We start from the raw sequence: 24,903 nt of genomic DNA on the forward strand, positions 1-24,903 counted from the left end.
TTCTCTCTTTCATTCACCTAGTTCTTTCTACTCCATGTCGGCAAGGCCCTGGGCTAGGCATGGAAGACCAGGTAGATGACATAGACTGTGCCCCTGGGGAGTTCACAGTCCAGTGTGGAGATAGACACATCAACAGAATGGGGAATGATACCAGAGGAGAGCACGGGGGGCTGTGGGCACAGAGGGGGCACCTCATACAATTGGGGAGGTGAGGAAAGGCTTTCTTGGAATGGTACCCCAAATGGCATCCCCACTCACATGCACAATTCCAGAGATTCTACTAGAAGGCTGTCAAGAGCCATGCCTTCTGGCTGCACCAGCCTCCCAGAGTCCCCTGCTGCCCGATGCAGTGTCTGCAGAGCCAAACGCATCTTCCGCCACGCCTCAGCCTCATCCGGCGCCGCATCCGACCCTCCAAGACTCCTGCAGGAGCCTGCCTTCCCTGGCAAGCTCAGCCAAAAGACCAACTCAAAACTCTTTTGTCAAAGCAAGCTTAGGGCGAGCCACCCAGCCCCAGGTGCTACAACCCTCCCAGAACAACTGTGGCTCATGCCACCAGGGCTTCTCGGTGAACACTGGGAGGATACCTCCCATTAAATCCTTTACTCAAAAGAACGTGACCTTTCAGGTGGCAAGCTGGAAGTTTGGCGAGTCCTCCGACTGCTCACCCTCAGCAGAATTCGCCAAACCCAGGGATCTGAGGGTCAGGCAAGCGTCTTGTGGGTCAGGGGTATATTGGATAGAAAGGGTAGGTAGGTAGGCTCTGCTGGGTTTCCACCTCAGTGCAGGAGCCTCACCAGATAGTCTTTTGGACAGCCTAACTGTCTGCTTCAACTGCTCCGCTGGGCAGGGAGAGGAGAGAGGCCGCAGGAGACATATATACTAGGGGCACAGCTGCTGAGGGAGCAATGGTTGCAGGCAGGGAGGGGATGGGGTGCAGACGCTCTCAGGGGGTAAAGGGAAGAGGCTGCAGCTTTCCAGGACCCAGCACCCTGAGATGGCCCGTGGGTGATTGGGGAATAAGGTGGACCTGGGGAAAATGAAGAGCAGAGGGCTTAACTGTTGGCCTCAGGATCAGAGCCCGGTGCCAGTGTGGGTGTACCACCAGAACGTTTAGCTTCTGCTCCAGCCGGGAGGCAGCGGGAGGGGGCAGGCAGTCTGGTTTTAGAACAAGACGGGCCGTGCCTCGGCTTTGGAGAGGGGGTCCAGCCTCGACTCTCGCTTTGGCTGAGAAAGCCTCAGCCCTGGCCCTGGGGGTAATATGGTCCATCCCCAAACCCGGCCCGGCCCGGCTCCAGCGAGGTGAAAGAGCCGGAACAGCCGAACTCGCCTCGTTCGCTCCTACCTGCGGGCCAGGCGCCAGCTTGAGCTCGTTCTCCCCCCAGGTTCCGTCGCGGTCGGGCTCCACAGGCGCCTCGGGGGCCCCTGCACCCTCCTCTGCTTCCAAGCTCGGCGGCGGTGGGGGTTCGGGCACCTGGGGCTTCTGCAGCCCCGTGGCCCGAGCCCGTTCGCGCCGGCCCGCACCACCGCTCGGCCTGCTCCGCCTCCGAGTCATGCTGCTGCCCGCTCCTCTCCCTCGCTCCACTTGCGCCCTCCGCTGCCGCCGCCGCCGCTCCCCTCTCAGGACAACAGCCAATATGGCGGCGCCCGGCTCCCCCTCCACCGCTGCCAGCAGGTCAGAGGGCAAGCCGAGTCCGCACCGCCGCACTAGCCCCCGAGGCTGCCTACGCCATTTTGAATAAGGTCACCGCCCGGAGTTCTGCGGGAGAAAGAACGTGGTGGGGAGACGCCCTCCCAGTCTTGCTACCTACGCGAGAAGAGGGTCTGTCTCCGCACTGCTCTGGTAACCGCACTGCTCGGCCCTTGTCGCTTAATCACTTAAATGAATGAGTGAATTAATTAATTTCTGCAGTGCTATGGTACTTTCACACCCATCACCTGACTTCTCGCACTCACACGGAGAGGCAGGTACGATCGTTCCCATTTTGTAGCGGAGAAAGTCGAGGCTACAAAAGGCAAAATGGTTGCTTATCATCTTCCAGGAAAATGTGCTTGTGTACAGCCTGAACTGAAAGGGACGAAGGAATCGTCCAGGCCTTTGTTTGGTTCACTGGGAGTCCAACGATTGGTGCCCAGAGCATGGGACTCAAACCTTGTTCCTTCTCTCCCAGTCTCTTGGGGACCAGTGTGATAAAGATTGGATAACGGGCATGTACTAGGTCAGTGTTTTAAAAAGAGTGTTTTGAAAAAAGGAGAGCACTTTGAGTGGTACACAGAGGAAGATTTAAAAATGTATTAATTGTTAAAAATGGGATTCCCCCCTTTCCTTTTTTGAATCTATAACACGTGCACACGGTACAGCTTTTTTTTTTTTTTTTACAGTTGCTTTCTTCTTTATTTTATTTTATTTTATTTTTCCATCACCATTTACCCCCATACCCTTCTCCACCTTCACCCACCCGCCTCACCCCTGCAATCACCACACTGTTGTCGGTGACCATGAGTTCTCTTTTTTTCTTTTTTGCTATCCCCGCCTCGCAGCTGTCATCTTGCTCTCTGTCTATATAGTCTGTAATTATTTTGCTTATTAGTTCAGTTCATTAGATTCCACATGAGTGAAATTATAATGATGTTTGTCTTTGACTGATTTATTTCACTTAATTAACATAATGTTCTCCAGGTTCACCCATATTGTGGCAAAGGGTAAACGTTTTTTCTTTTTTTGGTCCAGTAGTATTCCATTGTGTAAATGTGCCATAGCTGTTTTATCCCCTCATCTACTGATGGACAGGTAGGCTGCTTCCAAATCTTGGCTGTTGTAAATAATGCTGCAACGAACATAGGGGTGCACATATTCTTTAAAACTAGTGTTTCAGGTTTCTTCAGATATATTCTCAGAAGTGTAATCACTGGGTCATAAGGCAGTCCCATTTTTAATTTTTTGAGGTATCTGCATACTGCTTTCTACAGTAGCTGCACTAGTCTGCATTCCCACCAACAGTGCAGGAAGGTTCCTCTTTCTCCACATCCTTCCCAACACGTACTTGCTTGTTTATTTATTGATGACAGCCATTCTAACAGGTTGTTAGGTGGATATCTCACTGTTTTCATTTGCATTTCTCTGATGATTAGAGACATTGAGCCATCTGTATGTCCTCTTTGGAGAAGTGTCTATTCAGGTCCTTTGCCCATTTTTTAATTGAATTGTTTGTTTTTTTGGTGTTGAGTTTTATAACTTCTTTATAAATTTTGGATATTAACCCCTTATCATATGTATCAGTGAATATGTTCTTCCATTCAGTCGGTTGTCTTTTCATTTTGTTGATGGTTTCTTTTGCTGTGCAAATTTTTTAAAGTTTTGTTTTTAGTGCAGTCTGTCTCATGCCAGGGCCAGTGGTACTGTGAAACCATATAGTGGTTATATGTACAGTTGCTATTGATGTTATCAATGGGGGCAGAATCTTGACATTGACTTAAACCAACTTGAGCAAGGGCTATTTTTCAAGGAAAGACTAATGCCCCGGAACTCTCCTTAACTGCCAATAACATAAATAAACATTAATATTTCATCTCATCACAGGGATTAGTGCCACTATCAAAGACTCGAGAAATTCAGGGTAATTCCTACTATATATAGATGATATTTCCCCATTTATTTATTTTTTATTGTAAAATATGGATAATAAACTTAATATCTTAACCATTTTAAGTGTACAGTTAGGTGCCATTAAATAAATGCATATAGTTGTGCAACCATCACCTTGATTCATCTCTGGAACTCTTTTCATCTCGCAAAACTGACATAGTATTCATTAAATAATAACTCCTCATTCTCCCCTCTACCCAAGCCCCTAGCAACCACCATTCTACTTTTTAAAAACTCTTCCCATTTTCTCCACACCCTAGTTTCTGTTTACCACTATTCTATTCTCTGTTACTGTGAGTTCAAGTTTGTTGTTGTTATTGTTTTTGTTAATTCATTTCATTAGATTCCACATAGGGGTTTTTTTCCCTATTGATTTTTAGAGAGTGGAAGAGAGAGAGAGATACATTGATTGATTGCCTTCCACATGTGCCCTAACTGGGCTAGGTATCAAACCTACAACCCAGGTACATGCCCTTGACCAGGAATCACTCTAACCACTGAGTCACATCAGCCAGGGCTTTTTAAAAAAAAAAAATTCCACATATAAGTGAGATCATGCAATATTCTTTTTGTGACTGGCTTATTTCACTTCACAAAATGTCCTTCAGTTTCATACATGTTGTTGCAAAAGGCAGGAGTTTGATTTTCATATTTTTTAAGCCTGAGTAATATTCCTTTATATATATTTTTATATATTTATAGATATAATTTATATATACTCCTTTATATATAAAAGTTCATTTACATATATACCACGTTTTCTTTTTTTATTCTTACCTGAGGACATTTTTTCATTGTTTGTTCAGACAGAGTGGGAGGGAGAGAGAGAAAGAGAGAGAGAGAAACATCGATGTGAAAGGGACACATTGAGTGGCTGCCACCCACACGACCCAACCAGGGCCGGGGACAAACTGCAACCGAGGTATGTACCCTCAGCGGAAACCGAACCTGGGTCTCTCTGGACCGCAGGCTGACGCTCTAACTGCTGAGCCAAACTGGCCAGGGCTATACCACATTTTCTTTATCCATTCATGTATCGACAGAGAATATAGATAGCTGGTCTTAAAGAGTCACAGAGCATTATGATAAACTTATTGTGTTAGAACCTCATTGCAGTCACTCTTTTTTTTTTTTTTTTATCCTTACCCGAGGCCTGGTTTTTTGTTTTGAAAAAGTATTTTATTTTAAAATTTTATTTTTGTTACAGATGTTTTTCCTTCTCCGAGGACATTTTTGCATTTATCTTCAGGTAAAGCGGGAGGGTGGAAGAGAGAGAGAGAAACATCAATGTGAGAGAGACACATTGACTGGTTGCCACCCACACAACCCCACCTGGGGCCAGGGACAAACTGCAATTGAGGTGCGTGCCCTTAGCAGAAACCAAACCCAGGATTCTCTGGTCCATGGGCTGACGCTCTAACCGCTGAGCCAAACCGGCCAGGGCTGCAGTCATTCTTTCAGAGTTGTCATTCTTGGAGCAGACGAGCACAGTTTTGGGCCTCTAATAGACAATGTAGGTTTAATCCATGTTTTTCCTTATGTATCAAACCTCAGGAGCAGTTTGTATTCCACTGGCAGGGACAGCATTAAGCCTTTACTGTCTTGCTTCAAGGGTATGTCCCTCTCTGGACATACTTAGTTTACTGGATTTTTTTTGCCATATCACTATTGCAGTGGATATCAGGCTAATTAGTGTGACAGATATCATCCTGATGGACCTTGAGAACAGGAAGTAGCAGATATTTTAGAAAACTTGGTAAGCATGATGTCTGTACCACAGAGCAGATAATATATCTCACAGATATACATGGGCTTATTTATTCAGTGAACTAGGTAAGGGTCTGGGGTTTGTTAAGATGTTCCCTATGAAATGAAAGACAAACTGCTGTGCACCACACTCCCTACCACTAAGAAAGAGATATCACACTTGGGCTTCTTTAGACTTGGGTGGTAAAATATATCATATTTAGGTATATTATTTTTACCTGTTACTGGCTCATTTGAAAGCTGCCAATGTTAGGGAGGATCATAAAAGGAGAGAAGGTTTTCTTATTGCATCAGGCTGAAGAGTAGTAAGTAGTTCTGCCTTTGGCCTTTATACTCAGGCATGGGATTTATTTATTTATTTATTTATTTAAAATCCTTACTTGAGGATATTTTTCCATTTATCTTCAGATAAAGTGGGAGGGAGAGAGAGAGAAACATTGATTGGTTACCTCCTCCACAACCCTGACCAGGACCAGGGACCGAACCACAACTGAGGTACATGCCCTTGACCAGAATTGAACCCGCAACTCTTTGGTCTGCGGGCTGATGCTGTAACTGCTGAGCTAAACCAGCCAGGGCAGGCATTGGACTTTTTAAACAGTTATATTCTCCTTCAGCAAATAGTTATTTTCCTTTTGAGAAACAACTCCTGGCTTGCTCTAAGTATCTGTGAAATTGGATGCCTAACCATGGCATACTGAGCATGGCATACTAGATGACCATGGGATCTGAGATACCATGTTATCTGATCTACCCAGCCATAATATCAGGGATGGCCTGCAGCACTCCATCATCAAAAGGAAATGACGTTAAAAAAAGAAAAAAGAAAAAAAATATATGGCCTTTGTCCAAGCAAGACCTACAGGTAAAAGTTGGTTGCCTGAGCCCGGCCACTGTAGCTCAGTGGTTGAGCATCGACTCATGCACCAAGAGGTCGCCAGTTCGATTCCCAGTTGGGGCACATGCCCACCTTTTGGGCCCAATTCCCAGTGCAGAGTGTGCAGGAGAAGGCCAGTTGATGTTCTCACTCATTGATGTTTCTCTCTCCCTCTCCCTTATTCTCTCTCCAAAATCAGTAAAGAAAAAAAAAAAGTTGGTTGCCTGAGCAAGTTGTTTACATTTCTGGTCTGATGGAGAGTTGTTTATGAGTTGACTGAGGAAGTAAAATCTAAAGCCCACTTTTCAGATTGCTCCAGCTAGAAGTAGATTGCTGGGGTGTTCCAGCCTTCCTCTGAGATGGTCAAAGGAACCTAGAAAAGGTGATGCACCCAGAGGCCCTGAAGTAAAGACACACCAATTCTTGGATGTTGGATAATGGTTCAGTCTGTTGGTCAGAGACTTGAAGGAAGTTTTGAGGAAGACCTGTGGCTGGATTGCCCAGAATGGCTGCAGAGCATAAGGTTATCTGTGTCCCAGATGAACATTCATAAGAGGGCCTTACTACAGAAGAACCTCTTAAAGCCTGGTGGGCTCCTTCTGTGGCTCTGACAGTCTCCTTCCCCAGCCCTTTTAGGGCTTGCTTCATGTTTTAAGAAAAAAGGGGCTCAACAGTACAGACTGCTCCCTCCCACCACTGGCCTCTCAACTCTTAGTGCTAAACCTAATTTGGGAGCCTCAGGGAACCAGCCTGAGCCCCAGGCAGAACCTGATTAAGGGGACCAGCCAGCTCTCTCTGGCAGGGAGATTACATTGGACTATGTATTAGTCAGGGTTGGCTAACTGCCATAAGAAACCATCCCAGCATATCAGGTTCAATACCATAATAGTTGTGTTCTTGTTCATGTCATAGCCCAATGCCCGTTGAAGGGACTTTGCTACATGTAGTCATCTAGGGACCCATTCCTTCTCTATCCTGTGGCTTTTCTCTCATCTAGGTTCTCTTCATTCAGCTAGAGGATGGGACAGAAAACAGAATGAGGGTTGTGTGGGATGTTTTTATGAGCAATACTCAGAAATGACTATACATTGTTTTCACTCCTCTCCTGTTGGTAAGATTTTAGCCATGTGGCTCCACCTGACTGTAATCCTTCCCTCCCACTCCTTCCCCTCTCCCCAGGCAACCACTGATCTGCTGTCTGTCTCTGCTAATATTTGCATTTCCATACAGTATGTTTTCTGTTTTGACTGCCTTCTTCCCTCAGCATAATTATTTTGAGATTCATCCATGTCATACTGTGTATCCAATAGCTCTCTGCTGAGTAGTATGCCATGGTATGGGAGTACCACAGTTTGTTTTTCCATTGGACGTGAATGAGCAGCTATGACAGACATTTCTCATACATTAAATTAGCTCAATATGTTCTGAGAACTGGAAAGATACATTTAAAGCAAGTATACAATGTACAATATATTAAAATTACATCTTTTGCAACTGTTTGAATTTATATATATTTTTTTACATGCATGTTAACTTAAAAATGTGTGACTTGCCCTGGCCGGTTTCGCTCAGCGGTTAGAGCGTTGGCCCGCAGTCCAGAGAGACCCAGGTTTGGTTCCCACTAAGGGCATGTATCTTGGTTGCAGTTTGTCCCCGGCTCCAGTTGGGGTTGTGTGGGAGGCAGCCACTCAATGTGTCCCTTTCACATCAATTTTTCTCTGTCTCTCTCTTCCTCCCACTCTATCTGAACAAAAATGGAAAAATGTCCTTAAGTAAGGATAAAAAAATAAATAAAATAAAAATGTGTGGCTTGCCCTGGCTGGTTTGGCTCAGTGGTTGGGGCATCAGCCTGCAGACCAAAGAGTTGCGGGTTTGATTCCGGCCAAGGGCACATACCTCGGTTGCGGTTTGTCCCTGGCCTTGGTCGGGGTTGTGCAGGAGGCAGCCAATTGATGTGTTTCTCTCATGTCAGTGTTTCTCTCTCTCTCCCCTCCCCTCCCACTCTATCTGAAGATATTTGGGAAAATATTCTCAGGTGAGAATTAAAAAAAAAACAAAACAAATGTGTGGCTTGAGTGCCATCCCATGCACCAAGAGGTTGTGCCCTGGTCAGTTTGGCTCAACTGTTAGAGCGACAGCCCTCAGACCAAAGAGTCGCAGATTTGATTCCTGATCAAGGACACGTACCTCAGTTGCAGGTTCCAACCTTAGCTCTGGTTGGGTTGTTTGGGAGGCAACCAATCAATGTGTCTCTCTCACATTGATGTTTCTCTCTCCCTCCCTCCTTCCCATTCTATCTAAAAAAATAAATGGGAAAAATATCCTTGAGTGAGGATTAAAAACAGAAGGAGGTCGCTGGTTCCATTCTCGGTCAGGGCACATGTATGGATTGTGGGCTCGATCCCCAGTAGGGGACATGCAGGAGGCAGCTGATCAATATTTATCTCTCATCACTGTTTCCATCTCTCTCTCCCTCTTCCGTCCTCTCTCTAAAATCAGTAAAAACATGTTTTTTTTTAAAAAATGTGTGGGGTTGCCTAGGCGGTGTAGTTCAGTGGATTGAGCATCATCCCATGGGCAGAGAGGGCCCCGTTCGATTCCTGGTCAGGGTACATGCCTGGGTTGTGGGTTTGATCCCCAGTAGGGGGCATGCAGGACGCAGCCGATCAATGTTTCTCACATCAATGTTTCTATTTCTCTCTCCCTCTAAAAAAAAAATCAATAAAAAATATATAAAAAATTTTAAAAATATAAAAATGTGTGGGAGCAGAGCTGGCTTCATGGAGGTGCATGCAACTTGCACAGACACACGGCCCTGCATTCAGAAGGGCTCTGAGCTTGGCTTAGAGCCGGCTGTTGCCTTCTTGAAATTTTTTTTTTTTTAATTATTCCTCACCTGAGGATATTTTTCTGCCCATTATCAGACAGAGTGGGAGGGAGGGAGGGAAAGATAGAGAAACATCGACCTGATAGAGCCACATCGACTGGATGCCTCCCGCATGACCCATCCAGGGCCAGGGTCAGATGCAACCAGGGCACGTGCCCTTGACCGGAATTGAACCTTCGTCTCATTGGTCCACGGGCTGACGCTCTAACTGCTGAGCCAAATCGGCCAAGGCATTGAAATTCTTAATAATGTTTGAGCAAGGGGCCCACACTTTCATTTTGCACTGGGCACTACAATTATTGTAGCTGTGTGAAAGGGTATGTAGTTTTTTAAATTGATTTTACGGGGCATGCAGGCAAATATTTGAAGACCACTGGCCTTAACCTTCAGGTCTGTAAAGGCTGGGCTTGGAAACAAAATCCTGGATGGTTTGCTAGTTCTACTTTCCATTCCTATCCCAAGGCAACGTGTACACAACTAACTATAGGCACCCCTTGTTTTATTGTACTTCATGTTCTTGTGCCTCACAGATGTTGCAGTTTTTTATAAACTGAAGACAAGACCCCCACCAGCAAAAAGATTATGACTCACTTTATTATGAGAGTCTGGAACCAAACCCTCAATAATATCTTCGAGGTATGCCTATAATTGCTTGAGTGGAGAGGTGGGAAGGAAGAATTATAAGGGCAATGCAATCTAGATTACCGTCTCAGTATTCGCACAGGTGATGCTGGGCATCCATGGGCTGCACACACAGGTGTGCTTCAGCCAGCCCCTGTGCAGTTAGTCCCACCCAGCTCACCATCTGGGGCAGCTTCAGGGAAGAATTGATTCGACCAGAAGAAGGCAGATCAGGGTCCCTTTCTCTCCTTGAATTCTGAAGTTGGGCCTCAGCCTAAATAAGGACTTCCTTAGCACTTTTTGAGAGAGGTAACCAGTACTGTTACCCTTTCTCTCAATCCTCCACCCTCTAAACTTGAGAATGGCCTTGTGTCTTTGGGCAGGAGGGCCTGAGGCAGACTCTCCCCACCTTTCTGGGGAGAGGGCAGTTTAAGAGGAGAGGAAATAAGGCTGGAGAAGAGGAGAGATGGGGTCCAGTGTGAAAAATCTTGACTCCCAGGGTGAGAATTGGACTTTCTGAGAGGGTGATGGAGCCTGGGCAGAGGGGAGGAATGAAACAGGGAGGTCCACATGAGTTACTCTGCAGATGGAGTGTCAGACTTTGCCCTGATCTCTTCCAGGCCCCATGGGCCTAGTTGTTACAGTGACCATTGTATAGTCTTGTGAACCAGGCTACGAAAGGAATGAAAACTAGGCAGACAGTGTTGAAGAACTTGAATTTGTCTGGAGTGTTTAGGAAACAAATCTTTCAAAAGGAGGAGAGACTTCCTGCCCCCCCCCCATCATATATCTGACCTCCAAGTCATGTTGATTCTGCAAGTATTTACTCCAGCAAGGAGTCTCTGTTCATAAATTCACCTATGTAAGAAATATAATTAAAGTTTTCTGTAACTCAACTTAATTTCTATTTTGAACTCCCATTCTACTGAAGCGGAAGAAACTTAATCTCAACTAATTGAGGGTTTTGCGCCTTTCCTGGGGTTATATTTCAGGCCCAGAGCTTCATCTGGTAGTTTGGGGTGCGTATGTGTGTTGGCGTTCTCAAGGTCATTCATGCATACAGGCATTCATGGAGATGTCTTTGGTCCCCGCTGGTTGCTAGAGAGACCTGGCTCTTCTCACTCCATCTCTGCTAGAGACCACAGCTCTCTTCCTGCCTCATACCACTCTAGCCTGTGGGAATCTTGCTGAGATTACATAAGGTCCTTTGTGTCTAGATATGTCCCAGAGACATCTCCACACTGGGTTTTGCCTCTCCCAATGGCAGCATACCTTCCCTCTTGGATTCTTAGCTCCTTCCTCGGGTCCCTCTCTGCTCTCATCACTTCCCTCCGTCCACCTTCCTTCCTTTTCACCAGACCACTGAAGCCCTCATTTGGGGTTTCTGGCGGACCCCAAATAGATGGCACTGTCTTTCTGACTAAGGTTCTAAACATACTGGAAAATGAAGCAAAGGAGAAGCAGGTGGAAGCTGGATTATTACCTTATTACTGACAAAGGCCAGATCCAAGCATTTGCTCATTGTGGGCTTATAGATAACTGAGCCCCTGTGTTAGGCACACTTCCCCCTACCCCGTGTCATGGCAGTGCTGGACTAGATAGGCCTCCTTTCCACAGCCCCTGGAGGGGCAGTGAATTTGTACCCCCTGCAGGCAGGCAGATCCTAAGAGGAAGGGCAGAACTGAGCAGACCGTGTACCATATTCTCCCCAAATACACTGATCAGATGTGTTTCTCTCTCCTAGGTACAGAAGTGTCTTGCCAGTACCGCCTCCTCACCTGGACCAATTCTCCCTATCCTCTTACTCATGAAGTTTCTTGCAACTTTTTGGCTATGTCTGAGATTTCTCTCCTTTTCCCTAAGTCTTTTTGAAACTAAATACAGAAATGATTAAAAAAATCTTTTCTTAATATGAAATTTGAAAATAGACAAATATAAATAGAATTGTATAATGAATCCCCTTGCAGCCATCACTCAGCTTCCACAGTTATCAACTCATGACAAGTTCTAATTCATCTATAACCTCTCCTCTCCCCCCAGCTCCTGTATTATTTGACACAAGTCCAACACATACCACAATGATTCCTTATTTTGTTTTCTGCCCTGTCACATCCCACTCCTGAGGGACAATTAGCACAGAATAGACCAGGTATATGAAAGGGGGTGGGGAGTGAATTACTAGGGAAAAAAAAGGGGGGGAACATTATGGAAAACATTATCCTGCCATAGTAATTAGGCTGTTTCCATTTTCTTTGTCACTGTTGGAGTTTAGGACTCATCATTTATCTTTGGCAGCCACCTTATAATTATTCTTGCTTCTTCTCTCCCTCTGGATTACTGGTGTTTCTTTTTTAAGAAAATATGTTTTTATTGATTTTTTTCCCAAATCTTTATTGTTGGATGTAAAATGTATTACAGATGTTCCACATTTTTCCCCCATTGACCCCCTCCTCCCCACTCCCGCCCCCCTCCCACCTTTTTCCACACTATTGTCTGTGTCCATTGGTTATGCATATAAGTTCTTTGGTTTATTTCTTCCCACCCCCCCAACCCCTTTCCCTTTGAGGTTTGTCAGTCTAGCAATGAACTTGTGCTTCTTAATCCATTCACTTTTTTCACCCATTCCCCCAACCCCCCTCCCAACTGGCAACCAACAAAATGTTCTCTGTATCTATGAGAATGCATCTGTTCTACCTGTTCATTTTGTTTGTAGATTCCATTGTTGATAGATATGTATTCACTGTCATTTTGTTCATACATTTTATCTTTTTCTTCAAAAAGACCCTTCATCATTTCATATAATAACGGTTTGGTAGTGATGAACGCCTTTAACTTTTTCTTGTCTGGGAAAGTTTTTATGTGTCCATCGATTCTAAATGACAGCTTTGGAGGATAGAGTAATTTTGGTTGTAGGTTCTTGGTTTTCATCACTCTGAATATTTCTTGCCACTCCCTTCTGGCCTGCAAAGTTTCTTTTGAGAAATCAGCTGACAGCCTAATGGGAACTCCCTTGTAGGTAACTAGCTGCCTTTCTCTTGCTGCTTTTAATATTCTCTCTTTGTCTTGAACCTTTTGCATTTTGATGATGATGTGTCTTGGTGTGGGCCTCTTGGGGTTCATCTTGTTTGGGACTCTCTGTGCTTCCTGGACTTGAATGTCTGTTTCCTTCACCAAGTTAGGAAAGTTTTCTACCATTACTGTTTCAAACAGGTTTTCGATTTCTTGTTCTCGCTCTTCTCCTTCTGGCACCCCCAAGATGAGAATGTTGGCACGCTTGAAGTTGTCCCAGAGGCTCCTTACACTATCCTCCTTTTTTTGGATTCTTTTTTCTTTTTGCTGTTCTGATTGGGCATTTTTTGCTTCCTTATATTCCAAATCAATGGTTTGCTCCTTGGATTTACGTACTCTATTATTGAAGCTGTGTAAATTATTCTTTATTTCAGTTAATGCCTCCTTCAATTCTGTGTATCCATGATTTCTAACTGGTCCTTTTTTATGCTCTTGAGGCCCTCCCTAAGTTCACTGAGGTTCTCACTAAGTTCATTGAGCATCCTTATAAGCAGTATTTTGAACTCAGTATCTGTTAGGTTGCTTATCTCCATTTCGCTTTGTTCTTTTCTTGGGGTTTTGTTCTGTTCTTTCATTTGGGACCTGTTTCTTTGTCTCCTCATTTTGGCTGCCTCCCTGTGTTTGTTGCAGTGTATTACTTAATGAGAGGTATGGAGCTCGCTGAGACCAGATGCTGCTTGTTTGAAAGAATTTAGGAAAAACCTGAAGCAGGATCCGAGACCGGCCAATCCTTGGTTAAGCAAGTGGCAACAGCTTGGGTGGGCTTGAAAGTTGGGTGGGGTGGGGTGGGGTGGGGCCTCAAGGAGTCAACAGGGCGGGGCTACCAGTGTGAGCCAGGTTGCTGGAGTCCCAGATATGATGACTGTCTGCCGCCCCCGGGAAGGGCTCACCAAAGGAACAAAGGCCTCTTACAGCACGTTTGTCCCCGAGAAAGCCCCCTCTCCAGCCCTCGCTCCAGTGCCAAACAGCTCAGTTCTTCCCTGTATGACTCTGGTGCCCCTGGAGCTGCCTCCCCTCCAAGCTTGAAGAGAGTCCGATAAGTCCGTGCGCGGGCCCTTTAAGGAGCTGCCTGGGGCTCCAGCCGCTTCAGCTTCCCTGAGCCTCAGTTCCCGCTGGTTTTCCAGCCAGAAGTTATGGGGACTTCTCTTCCTGGCACTGGAACCCTGAGCGGGGCACCTGGTGTGGGACGGGGACCCCTCAGTCCTCAGGAAGGACCTTCCCGGCCTCGGGCGTCTCCTGATTTTTATCTGCCACATGTGGGTGTGGGACCAGCCGCCACCGCCACCCCTCGCGCCTCCGCCCCTCCTACCAGTCTGGATGTGGCTGCTGCTTTAATTCCGTAGTTGTAGGACTTCCATTCAGCTTAATTTCAGGCGGTTTTGAAGGATGGTTGTTCTGTAGTTTAGTTGTAACTTTGATGTGGTTGTGGGAGGACGCGATACCGCGTTTACCTACGCCATCTTGACCGGAAGTCTGATTTTTTTTTTAGAGAGAGAGGAAGGAAGAGATACAAATATCAGTGTGAGAAACATCAATTGGCTGCCTCCTGCAGGCCCCCTTCTGGGGATCAAGCCTGCAACCCCAGCATGTGCCCTGATCAGGAATTGAACCAGGACTTCTCAGTCCATGGGATGATACTCAATCCACTGAGTCGGTTTCTTTAAGTAACCATCTGAATCATAATCACTTGGAAAACTTAAAATGCAGATCATTGGGCCTCTCTCCAGCCCCCTGAATCAGACTCTGAATGTGGATTCCAGGTGGGTTTTTTGTTTTTGTTTTTTTTTTTTACAAGCAGCTCATGTGATTCTGAAGCACAGTGATGTTAAGAACTGTTGTTCCAGTCAAGCCTCATGCTGTCCCCACATTGTCTTCAAACACCAAATCTGACCACGTCTGAAGACAACCCAGGAGGTTCTCACCAATAGGATAAGATTCCAGTTACCAGGCCTAGTATTTAGGGCTTGCAACAGCCTCTTTCCCCCTCTCTCTTCCTTGAACCCTCGGTTTCAGCTCCATCTTATAACTTTAATGTGCTCAACACTGTTTTACCCTCCTAGGTCTGATAAATTTGTACTGATCATTTGTGGGCTAGTCTTTTTTTTTTTATCTTCACCCCAGGACATTTTTCTATTTTTTGTTCAGATAGAGTGGGAGGGAGAGAGAGGAAGAGAGAGAGAAACATTGACGTGAAAGGGACACATCGAGTGGCTGTCACCTGCATGACCAATCAGGGCCAGGGACAAACTGCAACCGAGGTAAGCGCCCTTAGCGGGAACCGAACCTAGGTCTCTCTGGACCACAGACCGACGCTCTAACCGCTGAGCCAAACCGGCCAGGGCCAAGGGTCTTTTCTTTGAAGCCATCTGTGACTCACTCATCTGTATATGGTAGTTGAAAGGCTTGGGAGTCACCCAGCTAGTGTGGCTCAGTGGTTGAGCGTCATCCCATGGACTTAGAGGTCCTGGTTCGATTCTCAGTGAGGGCACATGCCCGGGTTTTGGGCTTGATCTCCAGTTGGGGGCATGCAGGAGGCAGCCAATCAATGTTTTTCTCTCACATTGATGTTTCTATCTCTCTCTCCCAAAAATCAATAAAACATTAAAGAAAAAGAAAGGCTTGGGAGTCAAGCTTACGTTGCGATCTAAGCTCTGCCACTTACTGGCTATGTGACCTTAGGAAAGTCCTTGCTTTTTCTGGGCCTCACTCATCTAGAGGATAAAAGCAGTGTGACATGTAAATGTGGTAGGGGGAAGGGCGCATAATAGGAATAGGACCACAGTTGTTTAATGATTATTCACCTTAGTAACTATAGATAAAGAGATTTTCTTATAGACCCTGGGAAACTGGAGGGTGTGTTGCAAAAAGAAAAACAGGGCTGTAAAAAGATAAGATGCCTCAGAGCCTAATGAGTCCATTACTCAGCAAAGAAAATACATTTTGAGAATAGACCAAGGACAGCACATACTTTGACTTGGTTGCTCTGCCTGCACCCTAACCCGTCTCCAGGAGTTTGCTTCAAGAATGCTAACCATTCTCCAGTCCCAGGATTGGGTGGAGCTGCTTTTAACATCACAGAAAATTAGCTACCTTGTTATCAGACTTCAAGATCCTGAAAGGAGACACAAGGATCACGGACATTGCAGCCCTTATCCTGCCCTTCTTTCCCCTTGCATGTAGCCCTTCTTCTTTATCGCTATGCGATCAGCCAGCTAATGGATGTTAGAGCAGAATTTCCAGGATGACCTGCTGTTCTCTTCATACTGCCGGCGTTATTGGAATAAATTCTCATGTGTAATTCAACCCTGTCCCTACTTAATTTGGCTCAAGTAGAGACAGGCCGCCTCAGACTTGTTTTGTGTTGTTTCTTTTTTTGTTAACATTTTTTTCTTTATTGATTTTAGAAGAGAGAGATAGAAACATCGATGAGAGAGAACATTGATTGGCCACCTCCTGCATGTCCCCCGCTGGAGATTTGGCCTACAACCTGGGCATGTGCCCTGACCAGGAATTGAACTGGTGACCTCTTGGTGCATAAGTCGATGCTCAGCCACTGAGCCACACCAGCCAGGCATCCAGTTTCAAATGGAGATCTTAGCACCATAGGGAGGCAAAACTTTACCTCTGTCCTCTTAGGGTCTGCTGGGGCCTGAGAACTAAATTGACATAGGATAGATTCATAGGAGAAAGGCAATACTGTTAACCATTATGCAACATGGGTTTGAACCGTAGAGGTCCACTTATATGTGGATTTTTTTCCATAAATACTGTGAATGTACTTTCCTTGTAGTTTTCTTTTTTCTTTCTTTCTTTTTGTATATGGTAATCCTCACCTGAGACTACTTTTTCCACTGATATTTTCTTTTAGAAAGGGGATAGAGAGAGAGAGTGAGAGTGAGAGAAACATTGATGTGAGAGAGACAAATCAATTGGTTGCCTAGTGCACGCATTTCATTTGGGGTTGGGGATCGAACCTACAACCTAGGTATGTGCCTTTGTTGGGAATTGAACCCACAACCCTTTGGTGCACAGGCCGATGCTCTAACCACGGAGCCACCCTGGCCAGGGCTCCTTATGATTTTCTTAATAACATTTTATTTTCTCGGGCTTATTTTATTATAAGAATATGGTATATAATATATACATTATACAAACGTGTTAATCGACTGCTTATGTAATTGGTAAATTTTCTGGTCAGCAGTAGGCTATTAGTAAAGTTGAGGGGGAGTTAGAAGTTATATACAGATTTTTGACTATGTGGTGGGGTCAGTGTCCCATAATCCCTGCATTGTTCAGGGTCAACTGTATAGATTTTTATTTATACATGGGAGCCCCCACAGGAAATTGAAGACCCAGAGAAGTGACAAGGCCTAAGTGTTTATATATTAGGTTGAATGAAGAAAGGCTATTGTGGAAAAGTAACTAATATATGGGGAGACTAAAGATAAGAGGTTTTTAAAAATATATTTTTATTGATTTCGGAGAGGAAGGGAGAGGGAGAGAGAGAAACCTTGATGATCCATTGGCTGCCTCCTGCACGCCCCCTACTGGGGATCAAGCCTGCAACCCAGGCATGGCCCTGACCAGGATTCAAACTGGGGACCTCCTGATGCACAGGTCAATGCTCAACCCCTGAGCCACACCGGCTGGGCAAAAGTTAAAAAAAATTTTTTTTTCTTTATTGATTTTTAGAGAGAGAGAGGATAGAAACATTGATGAGAAAGAACATCGATTGGCCACCTCCTGTGTGCCCCCAACTGGGGATTGGGCCCACAACCTAGGAATCGAACTGGTGACCTCTTGGTGCATGGGTAGACGCTCAACCACTGAGCCACAATGGCTGGGCAAAAGTTTCTTTCTTTTTTTTTTAAACAAGGTCTGTTTATACAAATTTCTCTTGGCCTCAACCTCACATCTCTGGTGATAAGAATCTTTCCTCCTGGTATATTATAGGGAAAGCATCTTTCACATGGGAGTTTCATTTGCTTTCAGGAAGCGTGCCCTTCTTGTACCAGCTGTTTTTTTTAAGTGCCTTTTGCTCAATAATTCTTATGCCAAAGTGGTGACATATTCTGCCACCCTTCAGCACAATGCCCAGCACATACAGTAGGGTGTTCATAAACAAAAGCTCCCTCACAAGGAGAGAGGGTTAAAGGCCAGGGCATCTTGAAATACTCTGATAACTAATACAATCTGCCCTGTGGGAGGTCAACTAATAAAATGACTTCTTGTGGAAACATCAGTGATGTCATCACAACGAGATCATCACAATAATGAGGTCATCTCTGCCATTTTGGCCAATAATAGCTCTGTGGCAGGGCACTCACTCTGACACCAGAGCCCCCTGCCATCCACTGGCCTAGAGTGACTTCTTTCCCTCATGGGTATGATGATATTGTAACTCAGGGTTTTAGTAATTTTCCATTCCAATTTTTTTTTTTTCTTTAGTCCTTTCTCAGTTTCCCACTGAAATAGTCAAACTGAAGTATAGGAAAAATTCTATATCACTGGAAATTAGAAAGGGTCTCACATGTACTCCTGAGACTATATAGTCATTCAGGAAATCATTCTGATTAGGTCAGGGTATGGATAAAGAGTCTGCTGCTGGCACTCAACTCCCACATTCCCTAGGCTCACTGATACCTCTTGGCTTAAAGCGCCAGAATATGAAAGCCTTTGTGGTCGGCAAGGGATGTAAACTTTAGTGGGCTTGGAGCCCACACCCAGGGACCTGAGTCTGTGGGGAATGGGGATCTTGTACTGCTCACATCTACAATGCCCATGCCTGGGGCCGGGGGAAGGCAGAATGGGTCTGCAAGAAGGTCAGAAGGTGGCTTCTCAAAGGGTAGTTAATTGGGGAGAAGAACTGTTGTAGTGACAAATTACACCAAAACTTAGTGTCTTAAAATAAAAATAGATAGTATATAAAATCTCACATAGTTTCTGTGGGTCAAGAATTTGGAAGCAGGTTAGCTGGGTGGTTCTGTCCAGGGTCTCTCACAAGATACAGTCAAGATATCACTACATCCTGCCCAGCCAGTGTGGCTCAGTGGTTGAGCATCGACCCATGCACTAAGAGGTCGCCGGTTTGATTCTGGGTCAGGGCACATGCCCAAGTTGTGGGCCTGATCCCCAGTGGGTGACATGCAGGAGGTGGCCAATTGATGTTCTCTCTCATTGATGTTTCTATCTCTCCCTCTCCCTTCCTCTCTCTTTCTCTAATATCAATAAAGAAAAAAAAATTTAGCCTTGGCCGGTTTGGCTTGGCAGTTAGAGCGTTGGCCCGCGGACCAGAGAGTACCAAGTTCAGTTCCCGCTAGGGGCAGGTACCTCAGTTGCGGTTTGTCCCCGGCCCCAGTTGGGGTTGTGTGGATGGCAGCCAGTTGATGTGTCTCTCTCACATCGATGTTTCTCTGTCTCTCTTCCTCCCGTTCTCCCTCTCGCTCTCTCTGAAGATAAATGCAATAAATAAATAAATAAATAAATAAAATAAATAAATAAATAAAAGATATCACTACTTCCTGGCCAGGTAGCTCAGTTGGTTTGAGCATCATCCTGATACACCAAGGTATCGTGTTCAAGCTCTGGTCAGGGCACATACAAGAGGCAACCAATGGCCCTTGCTGGGTAGCTTTGTTGGTTAGAGCATTGCCCCGATATGCCAAGGTTGTGGGTTTGATCTCTGGTCAGGGCACATGCAGTAGGCAACCAATGAATGCATGGATGAGTGGAGCAATAAATCAATGTTTCTTTCTCTCTTTCTTTCTCCCCCCATCCCCCTCTCTCTAAAATCAATCAATAAAAAAAGAAACAACAAATGAATACATAAATAAGTGGAACAACAAATCAGTCTCTCTTGTTTTCCACCTCTCTAAAAAAATAAATAAATGAAAGTTAAAAAAATTAGTGGAACAACAAATGGATGTTTTTCTTTCTTTCTCTTTTCCTTTCTCAGATCAATAAAAAAGAAATGTCACTGCAGCCACATCACCAGAAGACTTTGATGGGGCTTGGGGGTCTCCTCCCAAGATGGCTTGCTATTGGCAGGAGTCTCAGTTCCTCACCACGGTGGCTGGCTTCCCTCAGGTGAGTGATTCAAGTGAGAGCAAGGTGGAAGTTCAATACCTTTGTGACCTAGCCTTGGAAGTCACATGTTCTCATTTCTGCAATATCATATTGGTTACACAGATCAACATTGTTCAGTGTGACATAGGACCATGGAGACCAGTAAAGAAGGATCATTAGGGCCTGTCTTGGAGGCTGGCTACCACCGGGATGCTGTCTCAAGGATCCTTGGGTTACCAAGATGGGAAGAGGAGAGGTCCCTACTCCAAACAAAATGTTATACAAAATTTAAATACATTGCTCAGTTTGAAAAAAAGGAAAGGGCATCTTCAGGGTCAGGAGAAATAGGCACATCCCTGCAGCAAGCAAGCCTTTAAGGCCTTTGGCCAAAAATGAGTAAATGACCCTTAGGGCCTGGGGTTTACACCTGACCTCATGCTGCCCTAGGATGTATCTATCCATTCTCTGGCTCTGAGCACCAACATAGTGCACAGTGACCTTGACCTATAGGATATCACACTGGTCTACTACATGGATGACATCATGCTGACAGAAACAGCTTGGATTTCCCCCACACCAAAAAAAGCCTTGCACATCTTTTAATATTTCTATTTAATTGCCTTGGGCCCCTAATCCCCATCCCAAGATTGTCTGCCTGCCTGTAGTAAATCCACAACTCAGTCACCCTAACCAATCTTGGACGCAGGTGTTTGCAGGATAGGACCCTGGAAAGCTTGAGGAATCTCCAGAAGTATCCCATTGTCTGTGGCTGCTATTGCTGCTGGAGCCCACTGTGTGGCCAAAGGTCCAGACAGAGTGCCCTTGGGAAGCTGGGGCTCTGCCCCCATTGCTTGGGCTGCTACCCCTCTGCTGCCATCAGTGGTTCTGAGAAGAGGGAGAGAGCAGTGGGAAGGTCCAGGACATGACTCACCCTGGCCATCTCCTTGAAGAGAAGCAGTCCTTCCCCATTAGAGCCTCCAGGGGCTCTTTGATGCTGGACTGGACGGACCAGACTGGTGGCTATGAATTTGGGAGAAGACTTCCTTTCTTCCATTCCAAAACCCACCTGAATTTCCTGTCCCAGAAGAGGGACATCCCATGAGGAGATGGGAGGACATGAACCTGGCTACATTCTCATCTGAAGATAAGTCTTTGCAGTTAGTTACAAGGGTTACAACCTCCCTCCAGAAATCTTTTTTGGAGGGCGCCTTGTTGTGGGGACATTCATAATTTCTAGCATGGGCCTCCAGGGGTGAAATTTCCATGTAACAAGGTCACCCTTTACAGCACCTGAACCACCAAGGGGACATTTTATCATTGCCTCATCTGGCAACTGCTGCTTATTCTCCAGGCATCCCTTATATGAGTGATACCTTTATCTCCTATGTGAATCTTCTGTGTCATCAGGTATATTGAAGACATGCCTGTCCTCAACAAGACATTCTGCACATCACTCAGAGTGAAAGCTGAAATCCTCAGTGTGATCTTTAAGGCTTTACCTGATGCCCTCCTATTCCTGAGCTTCTCCTCTTCCCTTGCTTGCTCTGCCCCAGCTGCCAGGCCTTTTGCTCCCCATGCTCTCACCTTAGGGCCTTTGCATGTGCTGTTCCCTCTGCAAGCAATGTGGCGGCTGACCAAGGATGGGTGGTGGAATCTTCTGCTCAAGATGTGGGCAATAAGGGGTGTATCTACAGAGAAAAACAATAACACCAAGTAAAGGTTGGTCATCACTATATGCTGGCAATTCTACACGATGACACTGATAAAATACTACCCCCTGAAAAAAACTTCCCATTCATCTAAATTCTAAACAATTGTTGTGGTTACTATGAATTTTAATGATACACACACAGGTTTTTATTACTTACCCTTTAATGAACTGAAACCTTTTGTCCTACATGAAAGTTAATTGAGAGAACACTCATAGCCACCTTCCTCCTCTCAAACACAGGCCAACAAGCATTCATTTCAAGAGTGAGACTAACAATTTAGAATGATTTGAGCTACATTCAAGGGCAGTTTGTGTCTCTAATCCATGTGATAGTACATATTCTGGGGTTTAAATAGAAGACTTGAAATAAACGATAGCCTAATGACTTGAAGGCCAAAGAAACAGAATTGGAATTACTTTATTTTTGTTATTATATATGTGACCACATTTATTCCTTATGTGTAAAACAGTGGGAGAGAAACAGTGCAAACTGGGAGGTGTGATTATTTTTGTTTGATTTTAGTTCATATAAGAAGTATGTATTTGACTAATATTTTAAAATTGATACTAGTTTTTTTAACTTGTTAATTTTTGTTTTAAAACTAAAAAAATAAATCAAGAAAATAAAATATTACATCAGTGGTACGACTTAATAGTTGCCTCAAATATTTTACACATATTTTACTTTTAAAATTATGGTAAAGTACACACAACATAAAATTTATTGTTTTAAATATATTTTTTTTAAAAATCCTCACCTAGGGATATTTTTCCATTTATCTTCAGGTAGAGTATGAGGAAGAGGGAGAGAGAGAAAGAGAGAAACAGAAACATCGATGTGAGAGAGACACATCGATTGGTTGCCTCCTGCATGACCCTGATCAGGGCTAGGGACTGAACCGCAACTGAGGTGTGTGCCCTTGATCGCATTCGAACCTGAGACTCTTTGATCTGTGGGCCGACGCTGTAACTGCTGAGCCAAACCAGCCAGGGCTTTTAACCATGTTTTAAAGTGTATGGTTCAATGGCATTACATATATTCACATTGTTGTGCAGTCATCACCATCATCCATCAACAGAACTTTTCTTATCTCACAAAACTGAAACTCTGTCCACATTGAACACTAACTCCTCATTCCCCTCTCTCAGCCCCTTACAACCGTTGTTCTACCTTCTGTCTCTGAATTTGACTCTTTTAGTTCCTCTTATAAGTGGAATGATATAACAGATAGTTTGGTTTTTATTCACATTCACTTGTTAATCTACTAACTAACAATAATAATAACTAGACAGTTATTTGCATACAATATTATTAAATTAGACTATAAAAAAGAGAAAAATAGCCCTTGACATCCAGGAGCTGGCCTAGTACTCATAGGCTTTGGTATTCTCCTCTTGAATGTGACCAGTTTCACAGAACACCAACATCAGACAAGGTCACTATGTGACTGTACAGAGCCAGAAAATAAGACCTTACTCAATAATCAGGTGTGACCACAGACTAAAATATGAGCATTGTCCAAACCTCCCCAAATGACCAATCATCCTCCTATCCTGGCTCATATGAGTGACTGCTATGTCTTTGCTAACCACATTAGCCTTCATTCATTCTTCCTGCCTTACAGATAAGATTTATTAAGCTACCCAATCATATAATTACCACTGCTTCCTGATAGCATTCAATCCAGAGCAAAGCCCATTTCCTCGACCCTCCCCCCCAAACACCTAACATGAACACTGACATAGAAATTATTTTCAATATCCTTTCACTGAGTTGCCTCATGGTTCCCCTGTGGTGTGCATTCTCCTTAGCTGCAATGAGAAATAAACCCCTCTTGTTCTCTTGCAGAGGAGTTCCTGGTGGCCTTTGGCTGGAAGACATTGACAGAAATGGAGATAACCAAGACTAAGTGGAAGCCCTCACTATCTCAAATGAGGGAACCTTGAATCAGTAATAGTGAGTGCATCTGAGGCCCATGTGTCTCTATCTGCTTGAAGTGTCACCGTGTCTATGCCCAGAAGGCAAGCTCACACTGAACTGAGCTCAGATATTTTGTTGAAACCCTTTTGCACTGAGTTTATTTTGTTTTACTATGAATAAGGCCTCTAGGAGTTGTTTTGATTATCTGATTTGATTTGTATCATTCCTTGGTAAAATTACTTTCTAGCCTTCTAATACTTATTCTATGGTCTATTTGTCTAGTTCTTGAGTGCTTGTTTATAAGATGAAAATTCTTTTTAATATTGAGAGATAATAGCCCTGGCCAGTTTGGCTCAGCAGTTAGAGAGCATCAGCCCTTGGACCGAAGGGTCTCAGGTTTGATTCCTGGTCAAGGGCATGTACCTGGGTTGCAGGTTTGATCCTTGGTCCTGGTCAGAGTAGTTCGGGGAGGCAACCAATTGATGTGTCTCTCTCACATCAATGTTTCTTTCCCTCTCTCTTTCTCTCCCCCTCCCTTCCACTCTATCTAAAAATCAATGGAAAAGCATCCTCAAGTGAAGATTAACCAATAAACAAACAAACAAACAAGCAAATAATAAAATCGAGATATAATTAACATATAACATTGTATTGGTTTTAGGTCTACACATGATTTGATATATGTGTATACTGTGAAATAATCACTACAATAAATTTAATTAACATCTATTACCACATATATGTACAAAATGTTTTTCTTGCCTTGGCTGGTTGCTCAGTGGTTAGAGCATCAGCCCGAGGACCAATGAGTCGCGGGTTCGATTTCAGTCAAGGGCTCGTACCTCGGTTGCAGTTTGTCCCCAGCCCTGATTGGAGTGGTGCAGGAGGCAGCCACTCGAAGTATCCCTTTCACATCGATGTTTCTCTCTTTCTCCCTCTCTCTCCCTCCCACTCTGTCTGAACTAAAATGGAAAAATGTCCTCAGATGAGGATAAAAAAAAATGCTTTTCTTGTAATGAGAAATTTTAAAATATATTCTCTGAGCAACTTTCAAATATACATTACAGTATTGTTAACTATAGTCACCATGCTGTATATTACATCCCTAGGACTTATAACTGGAAGTTTGTTCCTTTAGACCCCCTTCAGCCATTTTACCCATGCCCTACCCCTACTTCTGGCAACTACTAATCTGTTCTCTGAATCTTTGAGTTTACGTTTTATTTTTATTTCACATATATGTGAGATCATATGGTATTTATTGTTCTCCCTCTGGTTGTTTCACTTAAATAATGCTTTTTAGGTTCATCCATGTTGTCACAATGACAATTTCCCTTTT

The 24,903-nt window shown here is 44.4% G+C and overlaps 1 protein-coding gene and 1 long non-coding RNA gene across 4 annotated transcripts in view; one reads left to right on the forward strand and one right to left on the reverse strand.

The window, feature by feature from the left end:
- FAM193B (family with sequence similarity 193 member B) overlaps positions 1 to 1,517 on the reverse strand; it is a 34,487-nt gene extending 32,970 nt beyond the window's left edge. The window contains exon 1 of one of the 3 annotated variants that reach the window (XM_036282105.1): positions 1,346 to 1,515. The gene's annotated coding sequence lies outside the window, so the exon portion shown is untranslated. Of the gene's footprint in view, positions 1 to 258; positions 1,243 to 1,345 lie in introns of those variants that run through there. The other 2 variants (XM_036282107.1, XM_036282106.1) reach the window with 2 other exon arrangements.
- Positions 1,518 to 1,749: 232 nt separating this feature from the next.
- On the forward strand, positions 1,750 to 23,665 carry LOC118616183. Its single transcript, XR_004956533.1, has 3 exons — positions 1,750 to 1,843; positions 19,823 to 19,953; positions 23,493 to 23,665. It is a non-coding gene; the product is annotated as an uncharacterized LOC118616183 (long non-coding RNA).
- Positions 23,666 to 24,903: the final 1,238 nt, after the last annotated feature.

This window comes from Molossus molossus, unplaced genomic scaffold (genome assembly GCF_014108415.1).
Source record: "Molossus molossus isolate mMolMol1 unplaced genomic scaffold, mMolMol1.p scaffold_m16_p_4, whole genome shotgun sequence".
Lineage (NCBI taxonomy): Eukaryota > Metazoa > Chordata > Mammalia > Chiroptera > Molossidae > Molossus > Molossus molossus.